The sequence below is a fragment of the Acinonyx jubatus genome, chromosome X (genome assembly GCF_027475565.1).
Source record: "Acinonyx jubatus isolate Ajub_Pintada_27869175 chromosome X, VMU_Ajub_asm_v1.0, whole genome shotgun sequence".
Classification (NCBI taxonomy): Eukaryota; Metazoa; Chordata; class Mammalia; order Carnivora; family Felidae; genus Acinonyx; species Acinonyx jubatus.
Window position 1 is genome coordinate 51,580,390 of NC_069389.1, and position 23,574 is coordinate 51,603,963.

Here is a 23,574-nt window from a genome sequence, read left to right on the forward strand (position 1 = left end):
TGTTCAAAAAGAAAGAAAAATACAAAACCTCAGAAAAAGGACTAGATAAAGGTAAGCAATATCCCTGATAAGGAATTTAAAGTAATGATCACAAAGACACTCATCAGGATGGAGAGAAGAGTTGAAGTATTCACTGAGACCTTAAACCAAGAGATATAAAATATAAAAAAAAAAACACAATTAATTAGAGTTGAAGAATACAATAACTGAAATGAAAAATACACTAGAAGGAATCAGCAGTAGATTATCAGATGCAAAACATACCAACAATATGAAAGATAGGACAATGAAAAGTACCAAGCTCAACACCAAAAAGAGAAAAGAATACAAAAAAAGTGGGGATAGGTTAAAGGTCTCTTGGACAATATCAAGCAAGCAAATATTCACATTACAGGGGTCTCAGAAGAGAGAAAGAGGCAAAAAAAAAAACTTACTTGAAGAAATCATAATGCAAAACTCCCTAACCTAAGGAAGGAAATAGACATCCACGTTCAAGAATCACAGAATTCCAAACAAGATGAACACAAGTAAGTTTACACCCTGACACATAATAATTAAAATGCCAAGGGTTAAAGGTAAATAGAGAATCCAAAAAGCAGCAGGAGAGAAGCAAAATGTCATGTATGAGGGAAGCCTAATAAAAACTATCAACTGATTTTTTACCAGAAACTTTGCAGGCTAAAAGGGAGTGGCATGATACATTAAAAATGCTGAAAGAAAAAAATATATATAACAAAGAATAGTTTACTTGGAAAGGTTATCATTCAGAATTAAAGGAGAGATAAAAATTTTCTCAGACTAAAGGTAAGGAATTTATCACCATTAAACTGGCTTTATAAAAAATATTAAAGAGACTTTTTTTAGTTCATATCTTTTATTAATCCATATACAATTACTTGTCTTCTGGTTTGTTAAAGCAATAGATCAGACAACATTTGCCACAATAATGTCTGTCAAAGTGTCTGATGTTAAGAACTCCAGTACATTCATCTGAATGGCACTCCTGATGAAGGCTACTGATTTTGCCATTTTCATCCACCTTATAGTACTTCAGGACAACCAGCTTAACTTTCTTTATGTTTTTTCTTCTTGGGAGTGGTGAAAGACTCCTCTTCCTTTTCTTAGTAACACCACGAAATCTCAACATAAGATGAAGAGTGGACTACTTTTGAATGTTGTAGTCAAAGTACATCCATCTTCCAGTTGCTTGCCAGTGAAGATCAGTCTCTGATGATCAAGAGGAAGTCCTTCTTTATCTTGGATCTTGGCCTTTACATTTTCTATTGTATCTGAGGGTTCAATCTCAAGAGTGATAATCTTCCCCATAAAAGTTTTCATGGAAATCTGCAACTTGCCAGCGGTTCCACCTGAGGTTGAGGGAAAAGAAGAGAAGGATCAGGCCCAGGGACACAGGAGAGGGCACTGAGTAGGCTGCTACCTGGAGAGTGGCCAAAGCATATGTAAACATTTTTAAGTGGAAAAGAAAAGTCCATAATAAAACATAAAAACATTTATGAATGAAAATATGTAACATATGACAGCATACACATAGAACATGGAAGAAAGAGTTTAAAAAATATTTTTTAATAATGTGTTTGAACTTATATGACCATCAAACTAAAATAGACTGCTATATACTTAGAATGTTATATACAAACCTCATGGTAACTGTAGACCCAAAACCTAAAATAGATACAAAAAAAAAACAAGGAGAAAGAAAGCCAACATAACACAACAAAAACTGATCAATTACAAAGAAAGAGAGCAAGAGAAAAAGAATAGAGAAAATCTACAAAACAATCAGAAAATATAAACAAAATGTCAAGCAATACTTACCCATAAATAATTAAATGTAAATTATCTAAATGCTCCAGTCAAAATCCATAGGGTAGAAGAATGGATTAAAAAATACAGGACTCATATTTATACTGCCTATACTGTTTTTCATATCTAAAAACAAATACAGACTGCAAGTAAAGGTATGAAAAAAACTCATTTATTATGTAAATGGAAGTGATAAAAAAGGGAAGGATAGCAATATATCAGGCAAAATAAACTTTAAACCGAAGACTGTAACAAGAGACAAAGAACTGCACTACTTAATAATAAAGAGATCAATTCAAGAAGATGATATAACAACTGTGATTATCTATGCACCTAACATTAGAGCACTCAAGTACATAAAGCAAATAATAAAGGACATATAGAGAAAAAAATACATTAATAGTAAGATATTTTAACAGCCCACCTACATCAATGCATATATCATTAAGGCAGAAAATGAAAACATAAGGAAGTAGTCTTTTTGAATGACACATTAGACCAGATGAACATAACAAACATATACAGAACATCCCGTTTAAAAATAACAGAATACATATTCTTTTCAAGTGCACATAGAACATTCTCCAGAGAAAATCACAAGCCTAAATGAATTTAAGAAGTTTGAAATCATAGCATGCATCATTTCTGGCCACAGCAGTATAAAATTAGAAAGCAATCACAGGGGAAAAAATGAAAGCAACACAAACATGTGGAAGCTAAACAACATACTACTAAACAACAAAAGGGTAAATGAATAAATGAAAAAAATACATGACAATTTAAGAGACTCTTTTTTAATATTTTTATTTATTTTTGAGAGAGAGAGGGAGTGAGAGAGAGAGCGAGAGAAAGCAAGCGAGCACGAGTGGGGGAGGAGCAGAGAGAGAGGGAGACACAGAACCTGAATCAGGTTGCAGGCTCCTCCAAGCTGTTAGCCCAGAGCCTGATTCAGGGCTCAAACCCACAAACCACAAGATCATGACCTGAATGGAAGTCAGATGCTTAATAGACTCAGCTACCAAGGTGCCCCCATAGAAGACTCTAAAGTACAGAGGAAAAACTGAGGATTGCTGGAGATGAGGTGGGTGGGGAGATAGGGTAAATGGGTGATGGGTATCAAGGAGGGCACTTGTTGGGATGAGCATTGGGTGTTATATGTAAGTAATGAATCACTCGGTTCTACTCCTGAAACCAATACTGCACTGTATGTTAACTAAATTGAATTTAAATAAATAAATTTAAAAAAATATATGGTGACAAATGAAAATGAAAATGCAATGGCCCAAAATATTTTGGAAGGAACAAAAACAATTTTAATAGGGAAATATATAATAATAAAGGCCTACTTCAAGAAAGATGCAAAAAGCTCAAGTAAAGATCTAAGGTACATATAAAGGAACTAGAAAAAAGAAGAATAAGCAAAGCCCAAGATGAGTAGGAGGAATGAAATAATAAAGATCAGAGCACAGAGAAATGAGAGACCAAAAAAAAAAAATCAATGAAATCAACAGCTGATCCTTTAAAAAGGGTAACAAAATTGATAAACACTTAGCCAGACTCATCAAATAAAAAAAAAGAAATAATAAAGGAAAAATAAAGAAAATGACTCATATTAAAAAAAAATCAAAGGAGAAGGGGGCAAGACTGTGGAACAGCATGGAAGTTTTTGTGCATCTCTCATCACTGAAATGTAGCCAGATCAACACCTAACTATCTTGCACACCTAGAAAACTGATTTGAGGATTAACACATCAATCTTCACAGGTTGAACCACAGAACCACAGAACTTGGCAGGTATGTGGCATGGAGAGGTGAACTTGGGGACAGAGAAGCTGAGGAGGGCAGGGAACTGTTTTTGCCTATGGAGAGATGACAGAGATGGGGGAGAGTACAGGAAATGCAGCCCCCTACCCTCCCGGAAAGCAGCTGGAGAGGAAGAGGAACAGTGGACACAGACACAAGGGACTGAATAAAAAAGGTAGAAAGGAGAAAGGAGAGGGTTTAAATTCCACTAAGACTCTATAAACAGGGGGAGTGCAGAGTCTGAAACTCCACAGCTTGATACCCGGTGGTTCTCTGGTAGGAAGGGTGAATCTACCTGGTGGTTCTCTGGCAGGAAGGGTGAATCCCCAGGATCAGAGAACAAGGTCCTTGGGTGTCCTTGGGCCACACAGGGAGAAGCAGTTCTCTAGCTGGGAGGACACTTGGTAGAGGCTGTGTGGCCTTCCCACAGCCAAAGTTCCCATTGGATGATGGAGAACAAGCACATTCACTGGTGTTTGAACAAGGATGTTAAGGTTGAAGCCTGGAGCCAGATGTGTGTTGTGATTTACCATAATCCCTGAAATGCAGCTGCTACAGGATTGTGGGAACTTTTTCTGGGGCAGGCTGGCACCTGGCTACAGTCTTTGGACATTGGCAGCAGCACAGTCACATGAGTGTTTGTGGGGGCAGGCCAGCAACTGGCCATTGCTAGGTGAGACCTTCCCCCAGAGGCTCTGAGTGGGTCAAAGCTGCAGTCCCTCAGAAGTGAGGGGTAGGGAAACACAGAATTATCTGAGATAAAACTCAGGAGGCAGGTGGTCTGATGGCTTCGTCACAGACAGTGTAAAGGGGGGAAGTGGATGGAAGCTGGAGACAAAGGAGGGGTGCTTGATTACAGGTGGGGGAAAGCACAGAGTCCTGATACTAGACTGGGTGGCTGGGTGATGCCATTTGCACTCCTCCAATGCAAGTGCATACATGCCTACATGCACCACAACAATCCACCCCAGTAAGGTAAGCAGCACCATCTAGTGGAGAAAAGAGCTGCCCAACTGGGCGATCCATGCTCTTGAGGAACACCACAAATCTCTCTGCCTGCTTAGTTTACAGACTATAAAGTGCTACATAGTTTGATTTCTAGGGGAAATTGGATGTAATTTCAATCGTATTTCATTCTGTTTGTTGGTTCATCAATTCTTTTTCTCTTTTCTTTTCTTATTCTTGAATACAGAAAAATAAAAAAAAATTTTTATTTTCCATCTTTATAAAAATAATTGTTCTTTAATTTTTTTCTATTATGTTTTTCACTTTTTTGTAAATTTTTTAAATTCTAATTTACTTTCATTTCATTTTATTCTATTTTATTGTATTCAGTTTTTTTTAATTTTCAAATGTTTTTTCTTTTTTCCTTTCCTTTTTCCTTTCCTTTTTTTTTCTCTATTCTATCAAGCTTCTTTCATCAAACAGACCAAAACACACCTAGTATCTAGCATCTTTGATTTGTGTTTTTTTTAATATTTAAATTTTTATTTCTTTAATTTACTATTTCATTTTCTTCCTTCAAAATGATGAAGTGAAGGAAGTAAACCCAAAAGAAAGAACAGGAAGGAATGACAGCCAGGAACTTAATCAACACAAATACAAGCAAGATGTCTGAAACATAATTTAGAATCATGATAATAAGAATAGTAGCTGGAGTTGAAAATAACATAGAATCCCTTTTTGCAGAGATAAAAGAAGTAAAGGTAGTCAGGATGAAATTTGAAATGCTGCATCTGAGCTGCAATCTTGAACAGATGCCATGGTGGCAAGTATGGATGAAGGAGAGCAGTGAATCAGCGATATAGAGGACAAACTTATGGAGAATAATGAGGCAGAAAAAAAGAAAGAGACTTAGGCGAAAGTGAACAATATAAGATTTAGAGAATTAAGTGACTCATTAAAAAGGAATAACATCAAAATCATAAGGGTCCAAAAAATGAAAAGAAAGAAAAAGGGGTAGAAGATATATGTGAGCAAATCTTAGTGGAAAACTTTCCTAACCTGGGGAAAGACACAGACATCAAAATCCAGGAAGCACAGAGAACTCCCAGTAGATTTAACAAAAACTATCAATAAGGCATATCATACTAAAATTCACAAAATACTCAGGCAAGGAAAGAATCATGAAAGCAGCAAGGGGAGAAAAAGTCCTTAACCTACGAGGGAAGAGAGATCAGGTTCACAGCAGACCTATACACAGAAACTTGGCAGGCAAGAAAGGAGTGTCAGGATATATTCAATGTGCTGAATCAGAAAAATATGCAGCCAAGAATCCTTTATCCAATAAAGCTATCATTCAAAATAGGAGTAGAGATAAAAAGTTTCCCAGACAAACAAAAGTAAAACAGTTCATGACCACTAAACCAGCCTGCAAGAAATTTTAAGGGGGACTCTCTGAGGGGAGAAAAGAAGAAAAAAAAAAGACAAAAGTAACAAAGACTAGAAATGACCAGATAACACCACCAGAAACTCCAACTCTACAGACAACATAATGGCAATAAATTAATAATTTTCAGTACTCACTCTAAATGTCAATGGACTCAATGCTCCAATCAAAAGATATAGGGTAACAGAATGGATAAGAAAACAAGATCCATTAATATGCTATTTACAAAAGACCCATTTTAGACCAAAAGACGCCTTCAGATTGAAGAGGATGGAGAACCATCTCTCATGCTAATGTCAACATAAGAAAGCTGGAGTAGCCATACTTATATCATACAATCTAAATTTTAAAATAAAGACTGTAGCAAGAGATGAAAAAGGCATTATATCATAATTAAGAGGTCTATCCACCAAGAAGATCTAAAAATTGTAAACATTTATGCTCCAAATGTGGAGGAACACAAATATATAAATCAATCACAAACATAAAGAAAGTCATTGATAATAATACCATAAAGTAGGGGACTTCAACTCCCCACTTACAGCAATGGACAGATCATCTAAACAGAAAATCAACAAGGAAACAATGGCTTTGAATGACACACTGGACCAGATGGACTTAACAGCTGTATTCACAACATTTAATCCTAAAGCAGTAGAATATACATTCTTCTCCAGTGAACATGGAACATTCTCCAAAATAGATCACATACTGGGACACAAATCAGCCCTCAACAGGAACAAAAAGATTGAAACCATACCATGCATATTTTCAGACCACATTGTTATGAAACTCGAAATCAACCACAAGAAAAAATTTGGAAAGCTAAAAATTCTTGGAGACTAAATAATATCTTACTAAATAATAAATGGGCTAACCAAGAAGTTAAAAAGTAAATTAAAAAGTACATGGAAGACAATTAAAATGATAACACCACAACCCCAAACCTCTGGAATACAGCAAAGATGGTCATAAGAAGGCAGTATATAGCAATCCAGGCCTTCCTAAAGAAGGAATAAAGGTCTCAGACACAACCTAACCTTGCACCTTAAAGAGCTGGAAACAGAACAGCAAATAAAACCTAAAACCAGCAGAAGACTGGAAACAATAAAGATTAGAGCAGAAATCAATGCTATTGAAACAAACAAAAAACAGAAAAAAATAACAACAAAAAACACACAGTAGAACATATCAATGAAACCAGGAGCTGGTTCTTTGAAAGAATTAACAAAATTGATAACCCCCTAGCCAGCTTGATCAAAAAGAAAAGGAAAGTACCCAAATAAATAAAATCACGAATGAAACAGGAAAGTCACAACCAACACAGCAGAAATGCAAACAATAATAAGAGAATATTATGGGATATTATATGCCAATAAAATAGGCAATCTGGAAGAAATGGACAAATTACTAGAAACATATAAACTACCAAAACTGAAACAAGAAGAAATAGAAAATTTGGACAAACCCATAACTAGTAAAGAAATCAAATTAGTAATAAAAAAATCTCCCACAAAAAAGAGTCCAGGACCGGATGGCTGTTCAGGGAAATTCTACCAAACATTAATGAAAGGTTAACATCTATTCATTTGAATCTGTTCCAAAAAATAGAAATGTAAGGAAAACTTTCAAACTCATTCTATGAAGCCAACATTACCTTGATTCCAAAACCATACAAAGACCCCATTAACAGGAGAACTACAGACCAATTTCCATGATGAACATGGATGCAACAATTCTCAAAAAGATACTAGCCTACCAGATCCAACAATACATTAAAAGAATTATTCACCATGATGAAGTGGGATTTAAACCTGGGATGCCGGGCTGGTTCATTATCTGCAAAACAATATATGTGATACCTCACATCGATAAAAGAAAGGGCAAGAACCACATGATCCTCTCAATAGATGCAGATAAAGCATTTAACAAACTGCACCCTTTCTTGATAAAATCCCTCAAGAAAGTAGGAATAGAAGAACCATACCTCCAAATAATAAAAGACATATATGAAAGATCCATCGCTAATATCATCCTCAACAGAGAAAAACTGAGTGCTTTCCTCTTTATGGTCAAGAAAACGATAGGGATGTCCACTCTCACCACTGTTATTCAACATAGTATTGGAAGTCTTAACCTGCAATCAGGCAACACAAAATAATAAAAGGCATCCAAATCGGCCAGGAGGAGGTCGAACTTTCACCCTTTGCAGATGACATGATACTGTATATGGAAAACCCAAGAGATCCCACCAAAAAACTGCTAGAATTGATTCACGAATTCAGCAAAGTTGCAGGATATAAAATCAACGCACAGAAATCGGTTTCATTCCTATACACCAACAATGAAGCAACAGAAAGAGAAATCAAAGAATTGATACCATTTACAGTTGCACAAAAAAACCATAAAATACCTAGGGATAAATCTAACCAAAGAGGTGGAAAATCTATACACTGAAAACTATAGAAAGCTTATGAAAGAAATTGAAGAAGACACACAGAAACATATAAACAGAAAAAATGGAAAAAAATAGTCCATGCTCCTGGATAGGAAGAACAAATATTGTTAAAATGTCAATACTACCCAAAGCAATCTACATATTCAATACAATCCCCATAAAAATAACACCAGCATTATTCACAGAGATAGAACAATCCTGTAATTTGTATGGGACCAGAAAATACCCCGAATAGCCAAAGCAATCCTGAAAAAGAAAACCAAAGCAGGAGGCTTCACAATCCTGGTTTCCAAGATGGAATACAAAGCTGTAATCATCCATACAGCATGCTACTGGCCCAAAAATAGACACTCATATCAATGGCACAAAGTGGAGAACCCAGAAATGGACCCACAAACGTATGGCCAACTAATCTTTGACAAAGCAGGGAAGAATATCCAATGGAATAAGACAGTCTCTTCAGCAAATGGTGCTGGGATAACTGGACAGCGCCATGCAGAAAAATGAACCTGGACTGCTTTCTTACACCATAAACAAAAATAAACTCAAAATGGATGAAAGGCATAAACATAAGACAGGAAGCCATCAAAATCCTAGAAGAGAAAGCAGGCAAAAACCTCTTTGACCTTGGCCACAGTAACCTCTTACTGAACACATTGCCAGAGGCAAGGGAAACAAAAGCAAAAATGAACTATTGGGACCTCATCAAAATAAAAAGCTTCTGTACAGCGAAGTAAACAATCAGCAAAACTAAATAAAAGACAACCAAAAGAATGGGAGAAGATATTTGCAAATGACATATAAAGGGTTAGTGTCCAAGATCTATAAAGAATTTATCAAAGTCAACACCAAAAACAAAAAACAAAAAAACAAATAATCCATGAAGAAATGGACAAAAGAGAAAATAGACACATTTCCAGGAAGACATCCAGATGGCTAACGGACACATGAAAAAAATGCTCAACATGACTCATCATCAGGGAAATACAAATCAAAACCAGAATGAGATATCACTTCACACCTGTCAGAATGGCTAAAATTAACAACTCAGGCACTGACAGATGTTGGCAAAGATGCAGAGAAATCAGGAAAATACAAATCAAAACCACACTGAGATACAATCTCAGAGTGGTCAGAGTGGCTAAAATGAACAAATCAGGAGACTATAGATGCTGGAGAGGATATGGAGAAATGGGAACCCTCTTGCACTGCTGGTGGGAATGCAAACTTGTGCAGCCACTCTGGAATGCAGCATGGAGGTTCCTGAAAAAGTTAAAAATAGAACTACCCTATGGCCCAGAAATTCCATTACTAGGTATTTATCCAAGTGATACAGGTGTGCTGTTTCCAAGGGACACATGCACCCCAATGTTTATAGCAGCAGTATAGACAATAACCAAAATATGGAGAGAGCCCAAATGTCCATTGATAGATGAATGGATAAAGAAGAAGTGGTGTATATGTACAATGGAGTATTACTTGGCAATCAAAAATAATGAATTCTTGCCATTTGTAACTACGTGGATGGACCTAGAGGGTATTGTGCTAAGTGAAATTAGTCATAGAAAGACAAATATATGACTTCACTCATATGAGTATTTTAAGATACAAAACAGATGAACATAAGGGAAGTGAAGCAAAAATAATATAAAAACAGGGAGGGTGACAATGCATAAGAGACCCAAATATAGAGAACAAAAAGGGTTGCTAGGGGGATTGTGGGAGGGGGCATGGGCTAAATGGATAAAGGGCATTAGGAAGACACTTGTTTGGATGAACACTAGGTGTTATACATAGGGGATGAATCACTGGAATCTATCATTGTTGCACTATATGCTAACTAAATTGGATGTAAATTAAAAAGTAAATAACTAAATATACAAATAGTCAGAGGAAAAGTAACAACTGGCATCACAGAAATACAAAGAACTTTAAAAGAATACCACAAAAGTTATATGCCAACCATTTGGACAACTGAGAAAAAAATAAATACCTAGAAACATCCAATCTTAAAAATTGAATCAGAAAGAAATAGAAAATATGAGCAGACCCAATTCTAACAGCAAAATTGATTCAGTAATAATAATAAAAATCTACCAAAAAACAAAATTCGAGAACCAGATGGGTTCAGGTGAGTTCTACGAAACATTTAAATAATAGTTAATACCTATTCTCAAACTATTCCAAAAAATAGAAGATAAATGAAAGTTTCCAAATATATTCTAGAAGACAGCATTATCCTGATACTAAAACCAGACAAAGAAACCCACACATGCGCACACACACACACACACACACACATACACATAGCCAATATTTCTAATGAACATAAATGCAAAACTTTTCAATAAAATAATACCAAACCACATTTAACAATAATTAAAAGGATCATTCACCACAGTCAAGTGGGATTTATTCCAGGGATGCAAGAATGGTTCCCCATTCAAAAGTCAACGCAATAAACTACATAAACAAAATGAAAAAATAGAAGTCAGGTGAAAAATCTCAATAGATGCAGAAAAATCTTTTTACAAAATTCAACATGTTTTCATGATAAAAAAATCTCAACAACGTGGGTTTAAAGAAAACATACCTCAACATAATAAAGACCATATATTAAAATCCCATAGCTAACATCATATTCAATTGTGAAAAAAATGAAAGCTTTTTGTTCTACGATCAGGAATAAGACAAAGATATCCCCACTTGCAACTTTTATTCAACATAGTATTGGATGTCCTAGCCACAGAAATCAGACACAAAAAATGGGGCATCTATATTGGTAAAGAAAAGTTAAATGATCACTTTTGGCAAAGGACATGATACTATACATAAAAAAAAAAAAACCCTAAAGGCTCCAGACACACACACACACACACACACACACACACACACACACACACAAACTAAAGGAATTAATGAAATCAGTAAAGCTGTATGATATAAAATGAAAAGAAATCAGAAGCATTTCCCTACACTAATAACAAAGTAGCAGAAAGGAAAAAAATTAAAATCCATTTACTATTGCACTAAAAAGTTAAATACCTAGAAATGAACTTAAGTAAGGAAGTGAAAAACATGTACTTCAAAAATATTAAATGTTCATGAAAGAAATAGCACATATTCCATGCTCATTGATTCAATAAAATTAATATTGTTAAAATGTTCATACTATGATATTAATCTACAGACTCAGTGCAATCCAAATCAAAATACAAAAAGCATTCTTGACAGAATTATCACAAAAAATACTAAAATTTGTATGGAAGTACAAAAATACATGAAAGTCCCAATGTTATCTCAAGAAAGAAGAACAAAGCGGGAGGTATTGCAATCTCAGATTTCAAGGTACTCTACCAAACTGTACTAATCAAAACAGTATTATACAGGCACAGAATTAGACACATCGATCAATGGAAGAGAATAGAGAGCACAGAAATAAACCCACATTTATATGGTCTATTAGAAATGAGACAAGAATATACAATGGGGAAAAGACAGTCTTCAATAAGTGGTGCTTAAAAAACTGGACTGCTGCATGCAAAAGAATAAAACTGAATGCCTTTCTACTAAGATACACAGAAATAATTTGAAACTGGATTAGAGACCTAAATATGAGACCTGAAACACTAAAAATCCTAGAACATAGGAAATAATTTCCTTGATGTTGACAATAGCAACATTTTTCTAAATGTATCCTCTAAGGCATAGGAAATAAAAGCAAAAATAAACTATTGAGACTACATAAAAACCAAACGTTTTTAAACAGCAAAGGCTGCCATCAACAAAACAAAAATGCCAACTACTAAATGGGAGGAGATATTCGCAAATGATATATCCCATAAGAGTTTAATATCCAAAATATCTGAAGACCTTATAGAACTAAATGCCAAAGAGAACCCCACAAATAATCAGATTAAAATAGGCAAAGGACCTGAATAATAATTTTTCCAAAGAAGATATAAAGATGGTCAGCACCCCATGAAAAGATGTTCAGCATTCTTTTTTTCTAATTTTTGTATTTTTTATTTTAGAGAGAGGGTGTGAGCAGTTCTCTTATTTTAGAGAGAGGTGAGGGTGGTGGTGGAAAGAAAGTGAATCTTAATCTAAGCTTGGAGCCTGATGCAGGGCTTTATCCCGTGACCCTAGGTTCATGACCTGAGTCGAAATCAAGAGTCAGATGCTCAACTGGCTGAGCCACCCAGGCGCCCTAATGCTCAACATTCTTAATCATTACAAAAGTGGAAATCAAAATCTCAATGAGATGTCATCTTACACCTGTGGAAATGGCTAAAATAAAAACGACAAAGAATAACAAGTGTTGGTGATGATGTGGATAAAAAAATAAAAACTCTCAGTACTGTTAGTGCAATGTAAATTGGTATAGCCAACTGTGAAAACAGTATGGAGGTTCCTCAAAAAAATAAAAAATAGACGGACATCTGGGTGGTTCAGTTAGGTAAGTATCCGACTCAATTTCAGCTCAGGTCATGATCTCACGGTCCATGAGTTCCAGCCCTGTGTTGGGCTCTGTGCTGACAACTCGGAACCTGCTTGGTATTGTCTCTCTCCCTCTCTCTGCCCCTCCCCTGCTCACATGAGATCTCTCTCTCTCTCACAAACAAAATAAATAAATAAATACACTTTTGGGGGGGGAGGGAGAGAGCATAAGCAGAAGACAGGCATATAGAGGGGGAACAGAGGATCTGAAGTGGGCTGTGCAGTGACAGACTGGCAGCATTGAGCCTGATGTGGGGCTCAAATTCACAAACTTCGAGATCATGAACTGAGCTGAAGTCAGACGCTCAACTGACTGAGCCACCCAGGCGCCCCCACTTTTAAAAATTAAAAATAAATATTGTATCCATGCACTGAAGAAAAAGTTGTCAGACACTTTGAGAGGATGTGCAGAGCTGCCTCTGCCAGTGAAGCAGCAGCAGCAGCAGCAGCAGCAGACTGCACATAGTCTTTATTTCATGTTTGCCAGGTATATAAACATTAAAGAATGTCAAAGCTTGGGAGGAAAACACAAAGAGCCTCCAGACATAGACTAAACACACATCTGGTGTTTACATGAAATGATGCAAGGAATATGTGCAGTTTCAAGGACTGTTAGGCAATTACGGTGAGTCTGTTCCCTAACTGGCTCCTGGGGGATCATGGGGCTCTGGATATCATAGTGCTATTGTGTTCAAGAGCCTTGAGACCAGAACATTGCTGACATTTCAGCAGTTAGCCCATTTACTTTCCCAGGGCTTACAATACACTCTTTAAAGATAAGTCCACAGGGGCGCCTGGGTGGCTCAGTCAGTTGAGCATTTGACTTTGGCTCAGGTCATGATCTCAAAGTTTGTGGGTTCGAACCCCACATCAGGCTCTGTGCTGACCGCTTGCTCAGAGCCTGGAGCCTGCTTCAGATTCTGTGTCTCCTTCGCTCTCTGCCCCTCCCCCACTCACACTTTGTCTCACTCTGTTTCTCAAAAATAAATAAATGTAAAAAAAAATTTTAAATAAAAAAATAAAGATAAGTCCACAAAATACCATATGATCTAGTAATTCCACTATTGGGTAATGATCCCTTTAAAAATGAAAATACCAGTTCATAAAGTTATATGCACTCCTATGTTTATTGTAGCATTATATAAAATAGCCAAGATGTGGAAGATCTAAGAATCTAAGTGCCACTATGTATTTATCCAAAAGTTACAAAAATGCTGATTTCTAGGGGCACACACCACCCAATGTTTACAGCAGCACTATTGACAATAGCCAAATTATGGAAGGAGACCAAATATCTATTGGCTAATGAATGGATAAAGAAGATGTGGTATATATATATATATATATATATATATATATATATAACCATGGAATATTACTCAGCAATAAAAAAGAATGAAATCTTGTCACTTGCAACAACGTGGATGGAGCTAGAGTATATTATTATAAGCAAAATAAGTCAGTCAGAGAAAGACAAATATATGATTTCACTCATACGTGAAATTTAAGTAACAAAAGAGATGAACATATAGGAAGGGAAGAAAAATAAGAGAAAAACAAGAGAGGGAGACAAACTATAAGAGACTCTTAAACACAGAGAATAAACTGAGGGTTGTTGGAAGGGTGTTGGGTTGGGGGGGATGAACTAGATGGGTGATGGGCATTAAGGAGGGCACTTGTTGGGATGAGCTCTGAGTGTTATATGTAAGTGATGAATCATTAAATTCTATTCCTGAAGTCATTATGACACTATATGTTAACTAACTGGGATTTAAATTAAGAAGAAAGAATCTAAGTGCTCATCAGTAGATGAATGGATAAGGAAGATCATATATATTATGACATTACATTTATATATTTATATTTACAATGGAATATTATGCATTCATAAGATGAATGAAAGCTTTCCATTTGTAACAACGTGGATGAACTTAGAGAGTATTATGCTAAGTGAAATAAGTCAGACTGAAAAAGACAAATACTATATGATTTCACTCATATTTGGAACCTAGGGTACAAAACAAATGAATGAACAATTAAAAGAATCAGACCTACAAATACAGAGAACAAGCTGTTACCAGAGGAAAGTGGGTATGTAGTTGGGCAAAATGAAAGGAGAATGGGAAATACGGGTTTCTCATTATGTAATGACTAAGTCAGGGGAATAAATGGTACAGCATAGGGAATATACTCAATTATATTGTAATAGCTTTGTATGGCAACAGATGGTAACTACAGTTGTAGTGAGCCTAGCATAATGTGTATAGATGTTCAATCACTATATTGTATAGTTGAAACTATTATAACATTGTGTGTGAACTATATTCAAATTAAAAAATTAAAATTATGTAATAATTGTTGATAGATATGTACTTATTGCCATTTGGTGAATTGCTTTATGGCTAAGGTTTTAGTACATCTGTTCCTTCCATTTTCTTTCTCTTTCCCTGTGCTTTGATGACATTCTTTACTGTTATGCTTAGGTTCATTTCTTACTTTTGTGTATTTTTTGTGTATTTGTTATGTATATTTTTTGATTTGTGATTACCACATGGTTTATATATATTGTTCTATGTATTAAATGATTTACATTAAATTGATCACAGCTTAAATTTGAGCACATTCCAAATATCTATATTTTTATCTTTCCCCATACATTTTACATTTTTGATATAATATTTTACATTTTTTTAATTTAATTTTTTATTTTTAAAATTTACCTCCAAATTAGCTAGCATATAGTGAAACAATTATTTCAGGAGTAGATTCCTTAATGCCCCTTACCCATTTACCCCATCCCCCCTCCCACAACCCCGCCAGTAACCCTCAGTTTGTTCTCCATGAGTCTCTTTTGTTTTGTCCCCCTCCCTGTTTTTGTATTATTTTTGTTTCCCTTCCCTTATGTTCATCTATTTTGTCTCTGAAAGTCCTCATATGAGTGAATTCATATGATTTTTGTCTTTCTCTGACTAATTTCACTTAGCATAATACCCTCGAGATCCATCCATGTAGTTGCAAATGTCAAGATTTCATTCTTTTTGATTGCTGAGTAATACTCCATTATATATACATACATATATATATATATATATATATATATATATATATATATATCTCACATCTTCTTTATCCATTCATCCATCGATGGACATTTGGGCTCTTTCCATACATTGGCTATTGTTGATAGTGCTGCTATAAACATGGGGGTGCATGTGTCCCTTTGAAACACCACACATGTATCCCGTGGATAAATGCCTAGTAGTGCAATTGCTGGGTCGTAGGGTAGTTCTATTTTTAGTTTTTTGAGGAACCTCCATACTGTTTTCCAGAGTGGCTACACCAGCTTGCATTCCCACCAACAATATAAAACAGATCCTCTTTCTCCTCATACTCGCCAACATCTGTTGTTGCCTCAGTTGTTAATGTTAGCCATTCTGACAGGTGTGAGGTGATATCTCACGGTGGTTTTGACTTGTACTTTCCTGATTATGAGTGATGTTGAGCACTTTTTCATGAATTGGTTGACCATCTGGATGTCTTCTTTGGAGAAGTGTCTATTCATGTCTTTTGCCCATTTCTTCACTGGATTATTGGTTTTTTGGGTGTTGAGTTTGATAAGTTCTTTATACATTTTGGATACTAACCCTTTATCTGATATGTCATTTGCAAATATCTTCTCCCATTCTATCAGTTGCCTTTTAGTTTTGCTGATTGTTTCCTTCTCTGTGCATAAGCTTTTTATTTTGATGAGGTCTCAGTGGTTCATTTTTGGCTTTTCCCTAACCCTTGCCTCTGGAGACGTGTTGAGTAAGAAGTTGCTGCAGCCAAGATCAAAGAGGTTTTTGCCTGCTTTTTCCCCAAGGATTTTTATGGCTTCCTGTCTTACTTTGAGGTCTTTCATCCATTCTGAGTTTATTTGTGTGTATGGTGTAAGAAAGTGGTCCAGGTTCATTCTTCTGTATGTCGCTGTCCAGTTTTCCCAGCAACATTTGCTGAAGAGACTGTCTTTATTCCATTGGATATTCTTTCCTGCTTTTTCCAAGAGTAGTTGGCCATACGTTTATGGGTCCATTTCTGGGTTCTCTATTCTGTTCCATTGATCTGAGTGTCTGTTCCTGTGCCAGTACCATACTGTCTTGACGACTCTAGCTTTGAAGTATAGCTTAAAGTCTGGGATTGTGATGCCTCCTGCTTTGGTTTTCTTTTTCAAGATCGCTTTGGCTATTCGGGGTCTTTTCTGCTTCCATACAAATTTTAGAATTATTTGTTCTACCTCTGTGAAGAATTCTGGTGTTATTTTGATAGGGATTGCATTGAATATGTAGATTGCTTTGGGTAGTATTGACATTTTAGCAATATTTGTTCTTCCTATCCAGGAACATGGAATCTTTTTCCTTTTTTGTGTGTCTTCTTCAACTTCTTTCATAAGCTTTCTATAGTTTTAAGTGTACAGATTTTTCACCTCTTTGGTTAGATTTATCCCTAGGTATTTTATGGTTTTTTTGTGCAACTGTAAGTGGGATCGATTCCTTGCTTTCTCTTTCTGTCGCTTCATTGTTGGTGTATAGGAATTCAACCAATTTCTGTGCGTTGATTTTATATCCTGCAACTTTGCTGAATTCATGAATCAGTTCTAGCCATTTTTTGTGGAATCTTTTGGGTTTTCCATATACAGTATCATATCATCTGTGAAGACTGAGAGTTTGACCTCCTCCTGGCTGATTTGGATGCCTTTTATTTCTTTGTGTTGTCTGATTTTAGCGGCTAAGACTTCCAATACTATGTTGAATAACAGTGGCGAGAGTGGACATCCCTGTCTTGTTCCTGACCTTAGGGGGAAAGCTGTCAGTTTTTCCCCATTGAGGATAATATTAGTGTTGGGTCGTTCATATATGGTTTTTATGATCTGCAGGTATGCTCCTTCTATCCGTACTTTCTTAAGGGTTTTTATCAAGAAAGGATGCTGTATTTTGTCAAATGCTTTCTCTGCATCTATTGAGAGGATCATATGGTCCTTGTCCTTTCTTTCATTGATGTAATGAATCACGCTAATTGTTTTGCAGGTATTGAACCAGCCCTACATCCCAGGTATAAATCCCTCTTGGTCATGGTGAATTACTTTTTTAACGTATTGTTGGATCCGGTTGGCTAATGTCTTGTTGAAGATTTTTGCATCCATGTTCATCAGGGAAACTCATCTATAGTTCTTTTTAGTGGGGTCTCTGTCTGGTTTTGGAATCAAGGTAATGCTGGCTTCATAGAAAGAATTTGGAAGTTTTCCTTCCATTTCTATGTTTTGGAACAGCTTCAAGAGAATAGGTGTGAACTCTTCCTTAAATGTTTTGTAAAATTCCCCTGGAAAGCTATCTGGCCCTGGACTCTTGTTTGTTAGCAGATTTTTGATTACTAATTTGATTTCCTTACTGGTTATGGGTCTGTTCAAATTTTCTATATCTTCTTGTTTCAGTTTTGATAGTGTATATGTTTCTAGAAATTTGTCTATTTCTTCCACATTACCCATTTTATTGGCATACAACTGCTCATAATATTCTCTTATTATTGTTTTTATTTCTGTTGTGTTGGTTTTGATCTCTCCTCTTTCATTCTTGATTTTATTTATTTGGTTCCTTTTCTTTTTCTTCTTGATCAAGCTGGCTAATGGTTTATCAATTTTTTAATTCTTTCAAAGAAGCAGTTTCTGGCTTCATTGATCTGTTATACTGTTTTTTTTGTTTTGTTTTGTTTTGTTTTTGGTTTCGATAACATTAATTTCTGCTCTAATCTTTATTATTTCCTGTCTTCTGCTAGTTTTGGGTTTTATTTGCTGTTCATTTCCAGCTCCTTAAGGCATTGCTGTTCTTTTTACACCTCCTTAAGGTGTAAGGTTAGGTTGTGTATCTGAGATCTTTTTCCTTCTTCAGGAAGTCCTGGATTGCTATATACTTTCCTCTTATGACCGCATTTGCTGTGTCCCAAAGGTTTTGGGTTGTGGTGTGTTCATTTTCATTGGCTTCCATATAGTTTTTAATTTCCTCTTTAACTTATTGTTTAGCCCATTCATTCTTTCATAGGATGTTCTTCAGTCTCCAAGTATTTGTTACCTTTCCAAATTTTTTCTTGTGGTTGATTTCAAGTTTCATAGCGTTTAGGTCTGAAAATATGCACGGTATGATCTTCATCATTTTGTACTTACCTAGGGCTGATTTGTGTCCCAGTATATGGTCTATTCTGGAGAACGTTCCATGTGCATTGGAGAAGAATGTATATTCTGCTGCTTTAGGATGAAATGTTCTGAATATATCTGTTAAGTACATATGGTCTGGTGTGTCATTCAAAGTCATTGTTTCCTTGTTGATTTTTTGATTATATGATCTGTCCATTGCTGTGAGTCGGGTGTTGAAGTCTCCTACTATTATGGTATTACTATTGATGGGTTTCTTGATGTTTGTGATTAATTGATTTATATATTTAGGTGCTTCCATATTTGGCACATAAATGTTTACAATTGTTCAGTCTTTCTGGTCTATAGACTCCTTGATTATGATATAATGCCCTTCTGCATCTCTTGATACAGTCTTTATTTTAAAATCTAGATTGTCTGATATAAGTATGGCTACTCTGGCTTTCTTTTGTTGACCATTAGCATGATAGATGTTTCTCCATCCTCTTATTTTCAATCTGAAGGTGTCTTTAGGTCTAAAGTGGGTCTCTTGTAAACAGCATATATATGGATGTTGTTTTCTCATCCATTGTATTGATTGTATCAATACAAACTATGTTGTTTGATTGAAACATTGAGTCCATTGATGTTTAGAGCGAGTACTGAAAGATGTGAATTTATTGCCATTATGATGCTTGTAGAGTTGGAGTTTCTGGTGGTGTTCTCTGGTCCTTTCTAATCTTCGTTGCTTTTGGTCTTTCTTTCTTTCCTTGTTTCTTTCTCTCATTCTATTTTCATCTTTTCTCCCCTCACAGAGTCCCCCTTAAAATTTCTGGAAGGACTGATTTAGTGGTCACAAACTCCTTTAATTTTTGTTTGTCTGGGAAACTTTTTATCTCTCCTTCTATTTTGAATGACAACCTTGCTGGATAAAGCATTATTGGCTGCATAGTTTTGTGATTCAGCACACTGATTATATCCTGCCACTCTTTCTGGTCTGCCAAGTTTCTGTGGATAGGTCTACTGAAAACCTGATCTGTCTTTCCTTGTAGGTTTGGGACTTTCTTTCTCTTGCTGCTTTCATGATTCTCTCCTTGCCTGAGTATTTTGTGAATTTGACTATGATATACCTTGGTGATGGTCGATTTTGGTGAATCTAATGGGCATCCTCTGTGCTTCCTGGATTCGGATGTGTGTGTATTTCCCCAGGTAGGAAAGTTTTCCACTTTGATTTGCTCACATAACACTTTTACCCCTATTTCTCTCTCTTCTTCTTCTGTGACCCCTATGATTCTGACGTTGTTCCTTTTTAATGAGTCACTGATTTCTCTAATTGTTAAATAGTGTTCTTTTGCCTTAATGTCCCTCTTTTTTTCTGCTTCATTATTCTCTATAAGTTTGTACTCTTTATCACTGATTCTCTGTTCTGCCTCGTCCATCCTTGTCACCGCTGCATCCATCCATGATTGCAGCTCAGTTACAGCATTTTTAATTTCATTCTGGCTATTTTTTATTTCTTTTATCTCCACAGAAAGGGATTCTAATCTATTTTTGACTGCAGCTAGTATTCTTACTATCGTGATTCTAAATTCAGGTTCAGACATCTTGCTTGTGTCTGTGTTGGTTAAATCCCTGACTGTTGTTACTTCGTGCTCTTCCTTTTGTGGTGAATTCTTCGTTTTGTAATTTTGAAGGGATAAAAAGAATTAATGAGGTAGAAAAATTAAAATTAAAAAATACTAAAATTAAAAAATATTAAAATTATAAATTAAACACACACACATACATAAATTGAATAGATGATGCTAGATCTTAGGTGTGTTTTGGTCTGGGTGTTGAAAGTGGTTTGACAGTTTAGAGAAAATAAAGGGAGGGAGAAAAGAAAATAGAAAAGGAAATTGTTTGAGAATTTGAAAAAACGAATACACTAGAGTAGACTAAAATGAGATGATGGGGTAAAATAGAATTTGAAAATATAACACAAAAGTAAATAACATAGTAGAAAAAAATTAAAGAAAAATATTTTTATTTTTATTTATTTAAAAAAAATTTTAGTGTTTTGTTTATTTTTCAGACAGAGAGAGACAGAGCGTGATCAGGAGAGGGGCAGAGAGAGAGTGAGACACAGAATCTGAAGCAGGCTCCAGGCTCTGAGCTGTCAGCATAGAGCCCAACGTGGGGCTTGAACTCACAAACCATGAGATCATGACCTGAGCCAAAGTCAGACACTTAACCAACTGAGCCACCCAGGCTCCACAAAGAAAAATATTTTTAATAAAAATGAGGGGCGCCTGGGTGGCTCAGTAAGTTGAACATCCAACTTCAGCTCAGGTCATGATCTCGCGGTCTGTGAGTTCAAGGCCTGTTTTGGGCTCTGGGCTGATAGCTCAGAGCCTGGAGCCTGTTTCTGATTCTGTGTCTCCCTCTCTCTCTTCCCTTCCCCTGTTCATGCTCTGTGTCTCTCTGTCTCAAAAATAAATAAAAAACGTTAAAAAAAATAAAAAAATAAAAATGAAAAATAAATATTAATTTTTTTCATTTTCTGTATTTAAGAAAAAAAAGAAACAAAAGAGATAAAAAGATAAAAAAAGAAAAGAAAAAAAGAAAATCATTTTAAAATTTGAAAAAGTGAATACACTGTAGTATACTAATATAAAATAATGAAAGTAGAATAGAATTTGAAAAAAAATTACATAACAGCAAAAAATATAGTAATAAAAATTAAATAAAAATATTTTAATAGAAATTGAAAGTAAAAATGAAGTTTTTCCTTTATGCATTCAAGAAAAAGAAAAGAAACAAAAAATAGTAAAAAAAGAAAAAGAAAGAATAAAAAGAAAATTGTTCGAAAATTTGAAAAGGTGAATACACTGAAGTAGACTAAAATAAAATGATGTAAGTAAAGTCGAATTTGAAAAAATTTACACAAAAGTTAAAAATATAGTAATAAAAATTAAAGAAAGATATTTTAAATAAAAATTGAAAATAAAATGAGTTTTTCTCTGTGTATTCAAGAAAAAGAAAATAATTGTAAAACAGAAAAATGAAAAAGAAAAAAAAGAAAGAAAACTGAATAGATGAACCTGCTAAGAGATTGAAGTAGGACTGAAATTGTTTCATTTTCCCCTAGAAGTCAGTCTATGTAGCTCTTTATAGTCCATAAATAAGCTGACGTTGATACTTGTGTTCTTGAACAGCAAAGTTTGCCCAGTTGGGCGGGGCTCATTTTAACAGCTCCGCTCTCCACTAGATGGTGCTGCTAACCTACTGGGATTGTTGTGGTGGTCCTAGGTGCATATGAGCATGAGCGGGAGCGGTGAAAATGGCGCCACCCAGCTACCCAGTCTGTTCTCCTGAACCAGCAATCACCCACCCATCTTCCAACTTCAGCTCTTGTCCACTCCCCAATTCTTCACTCTCCATGACCAGGCCCCAGGCAGTAACTCTCTCCCAAGTTTTGTCTCAGATGTGGCTGTTTTTCCCAGCCCCTTACTTCCAAAGGACTGTGGCTTTGACCCATTCTGCCCCTCTATGGGAGGGTCTCACTGAGCAATGACCCAATGAGCAATGGCCAAATATCAGCGGCACCCAGGTACGCCCACTGGACCCTGTTGTTGCTGGTGCCCCAAGACTGCGGCCAGGTGTCAGCCCATTCCAGAAAATGTTCACAAGACAGTGTAGCAGCAGTGTCTCAGGAATTATGGAAAATCACAACACACATCTGGCACCAGGCTTCACCCTTAACGACCTTGTCCCAGGACTGATTGTGGCTGCCTTCTGGGGTCTGCTGGAACCAGGTGGCTTCAACAGTCTCTACCAAGTGTCCATCCAGCAGTGGAACTGCTTTTCCCCGTGTGGCCCAAGAACCTCCCAAACAACACTCTGTTCCTTTGCCCTTCCCACCAGAGCACCGCCAGGTATCGAGCTGTGGAGTTGCAGACTTTGCACTCCCCTTGTTTACAGTCTTAATGGAATTTAAACCCTCTCCTTTCTCCTTTGTCCCTTTTTAGTTTAGTCCCTGTGACTGTTTCCAATTTTCCACTTTCTCTCCAGCTGCTTTTGGGGAAGGGTGCTTTTCCCGTCTTCTCCCCCCGCCCAGTCTCCATCATCTCTCTGCCAGCAAAACCAGTTCCCTACCTTTTGCAGCTTCTCGTTCCACATGTTCAGCTCTCCGTGCCATGTACCTGCTGAATTCTGTGGTTCAGTTTGTGCAGATTGTTGTGATTTTCCTCCAGTCAGTTTTCTAGGTGTGTAGGATGGTTCAGTGTTGGTGTGGTTGTATTTTATGGACGCAGGACACACAAAAAGCTTCCATGCTGTTCTGCCATCTGGACTCCTCCCCCCTTCATATTTTACATTTTTAAACTTTCTTATATCCCTTATCTAATTAGACGTCATTAATTTTATTATGTTTGTCCTTGTACTAAAGTTATAAATAAT

General features: G+C 36.1%; 1 pseudogene; it reads right to left on the reverse strand.

The window, feature by feature from the left end:
- Positions 1 to 862: 862 nt before the first annotated feature.
- On the reverse strand, positions 863 to 23,314 carry LOC106985593 (ubiquitin-40S ribosomal protein S27a-like; annotated as a pseudogene).
- Between the last annotated feature and the right edge of the window lie 260 nt (positions 23,315 to 23,574).